The sequence below is a fragment of the Leptodactylus fuscus genome, chromosome 9 (genome assembly GCF_031893055.1).
Source record: "Leptodactylus fuscus isolate aLepFus1 chromosome 9, aLepFus1.hap2, whole genome shotgun sequence".
Classification (NCBI taxonomy): Eukaryota; Metazoa; Chordata; class Amphibia; order Anura; family Leptodactylidae; genus Leptodactylus; species Leptodactylus fuscus.
Window position 1 is genome coordinate 9,381,713 of NC_134273.1, and position 7,531 is coordinate 9,389,243.

Below are 7,531 nucleotides of genomic sequence, written 5' to 3' on the forward strand. Positions count from 1 at the left end.
GGAGGGCCAGCTCCATCTCACAGCCCTTCTATAGGGGGAGCCGCATTCAATGATCCAGACAGAGACCGTATACTTCTATGTATTCACCCCATGGGTCAATAATGACACACGCCAACCTATTCAATGCCAGGATATCAATGGCCACCACTCTCATCCCACCTGCACAGGACTATATATAGTGAGTATCACTGAACAGATTCCCCCCCAGGTTTCATTCATATTTTACTGAAGTGGAACATCCCATTCATGCAGCTGCAGAGGGAGAATGGGATTAACCGGTTAATTTCTGGAGAGACTGGAAGCCCTTGTCTGGATGAAGGCTTGCAGTTGTTTGCAGCAGGCAGGGGGTTAATGCAGCATTACTCTTCATGGAAACACGATCAGGAGATCTCCCTGGAGTTGGGCTTATTATTCATCTACCCTTACCTGTAGGTATAAACCCTCATAGGGCCAAGGCTCCCTCCTGGCACCTGCGCCCTGGAATAAGAGAATTGGGGAGATGATAGAGTCGTTTTTCCATAACAAAGGATTAACCTGAAGGTGACCTTTAAGAGTACGATACCTCACACGGGGTATATACTACTACTACCGTATATATCGTTCTGGATTTACGGAAATGTTATACATTCATGGATTTTTTATCCTTGTATTGCTGCACATCTCATTGCATAGTAATATTATACATGAGACACCACAGTGAGATCTTAGGCTGAGGCCAGACGTTGCATTTTTTATGCAGATTTTGCTGCGGTTTTATGAGCTAAAGACAAGAGCGGCGTCAATGGAATGGGAAACACACTGACAAAAAAGTACCGCATCAGATAGGAAGGGCTCATATGACTGAAAGAGGCAGGATGGTCATGTCAATGAATTTAGGATGTTGTAGTTGTTAGGGCAGTGGTTACGTGACGGCATACACATGGTGAACGGCGCCGAACAGCCCAGACAGATCACCAGTGACCTGCTGACAAGCACAAGCAGCTCCCGCAGTTTCTTTGTCCAGACACAGGGGGCGCCACTTCATTATTACACCCCTGCAGCGTTTCCAGGCACTTAGCAGAAGGCAATTTGGTGTCGCGGCGCCCATCATGTGTCCTGCCATAGACAACCAGCCACATCATCTGGACCCCAGCCTCACCAACCTACTTTCCAACAACCTACATATATAATATCATGTATTAGAAGTATTCATTTCCATGAGATCACTATGCAATTAGTATGATAAATCGTCAGGCCACCCACATATAGTACTAGTGCTCTATTATATACCATTAGGGCCCCCCAGGAATAACCATCCGCTGCGTCACTGCACTAATAGCATGCAAGCCCGGACAATACAGAAGCATTTACTATCTATTCTTCTGTTTGATCTGCCCCAGCTGTATTGACATGAGCAAAATATCAGATTGCATGTGTAGAAAACGCACGTCTATTATGATGTCATCGCCATGCACGGTGCTGCTATCTATAGAAACATTGCATCTGCTCTCGCATAGGAAGCGATTGTCTAGTACATAGATACATAACACTATATACTGGAAACTGGAGGATATACTCAAAGGAGAGGACAACGGGAGAGGTTGGCCTTGTTCACTCTCCTGTGATAGTGGGATGGATAAAGAAATATGGCGGATGAAAAATACTAGCAACACTAAGGCTGGACCCATAGAAGGCGACACACCGAGCTCATCCGCTGGCTGTAGAGGAGATGTTATGTGACCTCATAGGTGAGGGTTTTTACCAGGACCTGTATAGAAATGGTCATGTGACCTTCTATGTGCAGGTCCTGTAGATGAGTGCTCCCATTTGTTTGTTTTTTGTGTGTTTTTTGCAGTGATAAAACCGCACGTGCGCGGCAACATGGAGGCTCAATGGTCAGCACTGCTGCCTTGCAGTGCTGCAGTCCTGGGTTCGAATCCTGCCAAGGACAATATCTGCAAGGAGTTTGTATGTTCTCCCTGTGATTGCATGGATTACCTCCCATGCTCCAAAGACATACTGATAGGGGGAAAATGTACATTGTGATCCCTGTATGAGGCTCACAATCTACAAAAAAAAAAACATACATGCATAAAATCTTTGCATCAGAAATAACTCCACAAAACAGTATATAACATGTAATGGCCATGACTTCTATAAGCTGCAGTGTCTTGAGATGCACAGGGCTGTCTTATGGATCGGGCTCTGTCATGGAAATTTTCCTTAAATATCCTGGTTCTCTTGAAGGCAATGAACTTGTTGTTGTTTACTACATTGCAAACAAACTTGGATTCCGCAAATTCCCTTGATAAACCTAATTAGACATGGGATTTGCATATTCATAGTCTGGAGAGTGCGGATCCTTCATCATTTATTAATGAATGCACGGAATAGAGGAAGACGGCGGTATGAAAGTTCTAGAGAGAGCTGTTCTGTGCATTACATCAGAACCAGGGGCCACATGGAAAGAACACGAGGGTCACTCCGGAGTTGGGTTTAGAACTCAGTTTTATATAACTTTATATAGATCAGAGGCTTTACCATAGGTTGTAGAGAAAACAAAAAGCAAAATCATTTGGTTCCAATGACATCTTACGTAACCAAAAGTACTTACGTTACTTATCCTGTACTGATCCTGAGTTATATCCTGTATTATACTCCAGAGCTGCACTCACTATTCTGCTGGTGCAGTCACTGTGTACATACATTACATTACTTATCCTGTATTATACTCCAGAGCTGCGCTCACTATTCTGCTGGTGCAGTCACTGTGTACATACATTACATTACTTATCCTGTATTATACTCCAGAGCTGCGCTCACTATTCTGCTGGTGCAGTCACTGTGTACATACATTACATTACTTATCCTGTATTATACTCCAGAGCTGCGCTCACTATTCTGCTGGCGCAGTCACTGTGTACATACATTACATTACTTATCCTGTATTATACTCCAGAGCTGCGCTCACTATTCTGCTGGTGCAGTCACTGTGTACATACATTACATTACTTATCCTGTATTATACTCCAGAGCTGCGCTCACTATTCTGCTGGTGCAGTCACTGTGTACATACATTACATTACTTATCCTGTATTATACTCCAGAGCTGCGCTCACTATTCTGCTGGTGCAGTCACTGTGTACATACATTACATTACTTATCCTGTATTATACTCCAGAGCTGCGCTCACTATTCTGCTGGCACAGTCACTGTGTACATACATTACATTACTTATCCTGTATTATACTCCAGAGCTGCACTCACTATTCTGCTGGCGCAGTCACTGTGTACATACATTACATTACTTATCCTGTATTATACTCCAGAGCTGCGCTCACTATTCTGCTGGTGCAGTCACTGTGTACATACATTACATTACTTATCCTGTATTATACTCCAGAGCTGCGCTCACTATTCTGCTGGTGCAGTCACTGTGTACATACATTACATTACTTATCCTGTATTATACTCCAGAGCTGCACTCACTATTCTGCTGGTGCAGTCACTGTGTACATACATTACATTACTTATCCTGTATTATACTCCAGAGCTGCGCTCACTATTCTGCTGGTGCAGTCACTGTGTACATACATTACATTACTTATCCTGTATTATACTCCAGAGCTGCACTCACTATTCTGCTGGTACAGTCATTGTGTACATACATTACATTACTTATCCTGTATTATACTCCAGAGCTGCGCTCACTATTCTGCTGGTACAGTCACTGTGTACATACATTACTTATCCTGTATTATACTCCAGAGCTGCGCTCACTATTCTGCTGGTACAGTCATTGTGTACATATATTACATTACTTATCCTGTATTATACTCCAGAGCTGCGCTCACTATTCTGCTGGTGCAGTCACTGTGTACATACATTACATTACATATCCTGTATTATACTCCAGAGCTGCGCTCACTATTCTGCTGGTACAGTCACTGTGTACATACATTACATTACTTATCCTGTATTATACTCCAGAGCTGCGCTCACTATTCTGCTGGTGCAGTCACTGTGTACATACATTACGTTACTTATCCTGTATTATACTCCAGAGCTGCTCTCACTATTCTGCTGGTACAGTCACTGTGTACATACATTACGTTACTTATCCTGTATTATACTCCAGAGCTGCGCTCACTATTCTGCTGGTACAGTCACTGTGTACATACATTACATTACTTATCCTGAGCTGTGCTCACTATTCTGCTGGTGCAGTCACTGTGTACATACATTACGTTACTTATCCTGTATTATACTCCAGAGCTGCGCTCACTATTCTGCTGGTACAGTCACTGTGTACATACATTACATTACTTATCCTGTATTATACTCCAGAGCTGCGCTCATTATTCTGCAGGTACAGTCAATGTGTACATACATTATATTACTTATCCTGTATTATACTCCAGAGCTGCGCTCACTATTCTGCTGGTATAATCACTGTGTACATACATTACATTACTTATCCTGTATTATACTCCAGAGCTGCATTCACAATTCAGCATAATATAAAGCAGAGTGCAGTATATGCAAATATTTAAATTCAGACCCATGGTCATACCTACACAAGTACTGGGGTCTACCACTGAGGCCCCAGGAAGTGCGGTTTTCACCGCAATACATCGTTTCTCTAGCAATAATCATCCTCCTGATGAGCCATAGCGGCGAAACGCGTAGAGGAAGTCAACTATTATGTTAAGTTATCGCTGCAGTAATAGGCAGGGCACCAGAGTATAGAAATTACTATACAGCTGAGTATATAGTGTGGTTACCTGGGGGAGTCATAAGATTAGCTATAGGTTGACCTGACTTATTATCTAACCCTAGTCTCCACTACTCACTATACACAATTGTATGTACATATATACCTGCCTATTTACAATAAGAATCATTATTTAGTTGCTAGATAAGAGTTTTGCTGGGAAACCATCTGTTGTTATGCCGTTCATTAAAACTCCCCTAACAAACAATATATTGGAAGGGAGTGACACAGAAAGATACGGACGGTACCACCTAGCAATACATGGTGATTGTACCAACCATAAAATAGTATCAGTCATTTGTTTTTAGTCACTTTATTTATTTTGGAATGATCACTGGGTGTAGATTTTTAACTATAGCCAATAAAAGTTTGGTTTTATTATTTTTGTGTCTAAAATGGAGTACCCTTGTGTGATTAGCCATGGAAGAGATCCATTGATGTGTATGATACATGTAGTACATGTGGGTATCACATCAGTATACGGGCACATTTGGTATATACCTATTATGACTGATATTGCTGTGTTGTTTGCTCCATGTTGCGCTCTGTCACAGCCTCATTATTACAATTGATACATAATTTTCTGCAGCGTGTGTTTCGCTTCCACAAGGTAGATTGCAGTCTCAGTATTTAACCAGCTTTATTAAGAACCTTTCAAGCACGACGTCCAAGATTGGCTGCTCTCTGTTGATTTGTAAGCAGATCAGGTTCCCTGTAAGCTGCAAACATGGCCGGCGATTTAGTGATAATGAAAGAAAGAATGTGACAATTCTCTGAATGCGAAATCTGGACTGGGATGACAAATCTGCGCTGCGTAGCCCCTAACTGTACAATAAGCCACTTCAGGGGGTCACTGTACATCGCTCAGGACAACCCCTGTAGTCCAGCACTTGTTATAACCAATAAGGTTTATTCGCCCCCCCCCCAAAAAAAAAAACAAAAAAACAACCACATCTCAAATGCAAAAATGAAAAATCTTTCATCACAGTCCGGATTAGAAACCATCTGCCGTTTTGTGTTAAAAGCTCCTATACAGATCTGTGTGTCTCTGTGGTTACAGACTACAAACAAAGCCTGTGTCCTCGGAGGCTACAGCCATATTACCATAGCGTGCAAAGGTAAGGCTGACTGCAGGATCAGACTACACAAGGTTTGTTTGTAGTCTAACCATAGAAACATAGGATAGTGCACAAAAAAAGGGGAGGTGCATCCATGTGCTAATTCAGATTCAAGGTCCTTTCACGCTCGGGATTGACAAGGGCCCTGTAGTCGGACTTCTGCAAGTATTAGTATACCCCAGCACTTCTGCACCCTACTATCTGCTGCCCCATTATAATATTACAACTGTTTAGTCAAATAGTGAGATGACACATTGGCTGGTGGTCAGGGCATCTTCCCTTAAGCAAGATGGCCGCCATGTACTCTTGCAGCAGCATAACGCATGCATTGGACAAAATAACCCCTAGTTTTACATCATGAAGTTGTACTCTGACACGTCTGCCATCAGGGGACCGAGATTGCTGGTGCTTGCGTAGCAGAGGTGTCACGCCCACCCAGGTTGTTGAGGTGATGGGTAGATCTGGGTCTACTGGCTCCATGATCACATCTTAGTATGCAAAGACAATGCATAACATCTGCAGCTATTGGCAAAAGTCAAAGCTTGACAGAAGAGAACTTTGTCAAATTGTAGCAAATTTCCTCCACCGGCTCTCCCCAAAAACACTACGACTCTTCAAAGGACTGCAGAGGTTAAAGCAAGTTTAAGCACACCAGTATTAATGAAAACTGTGAGGAGTGCTCAGAGATGATATCAGAGACCAGCTTTGACTTTCAGCCGCTTCGGTTTGCACATGGTTTGCCAAGCTTTACACACAGATGTGATCACAGAACCAGCAGACCTCAACACATTCATCAACTGTACAAAGAACCCCCTACCAGGCACAACAACCATCAGTCCCTATTGTCTGGTTATACCCCTAAAACAAATAAATCTACTTTATCAGCAACAACATTTATCAGTAATGATACAACTACTGTGACTGCTCTGTAACTTCCTGGGCCAATATTCTCATCTACTAGAACGGCTGAGTCACCCTGAAAATATGCGGCAATATTTATCTTGTATTTATGCTGCTCAATAGGAACCTACATATCCAGATTTGTGAGAACAAGCCTAACTATTAGTGTGAAATGTATGTACACAGCGACTGTACCAGCAGAATAGTGAGCGCAGCTCTGGAGTATAATACAGGACAAGTAATGTATGTACACAGTGACTGCACCAGCAGAATAGTGAGCGCAGCTCTGGGGTATAATACAGGATAAGTAATGTAATGTATGTACACAGTGACTGCACCAGCTGTATAGTGAGCGCAGCTCTGGGGTATAATACAGGATAAGTAATGTAATGTATGTACACAGTGACTGTACCAGCAGAATAGTGAGCGCAGCTCTGGGGTATAATACAGGATAAGTAATGTAATGTATGTACACAGTGACTGCACCAGCAGAATAGTGAGCGCAGCTCTGGGGTGTAATACAGGATAAGTAATGTATGTACACAGTGACTGTACCAGCAGAATAGTGAGCGCAGCTCTGGAGTATAATACAGGATAAGTAATGTAATGTATGTACACAGTGACTGCATCAGCAGAATAGTGAGCGCAGCTCTGGGGTATAATACAGGATAAGTAATGTAATGTATGTACACAGTGACTGTACCAGCAGAATAGTGAGCGCAGCTCTGGAGTATAATACAGGATAAGTAATGTAATGTAT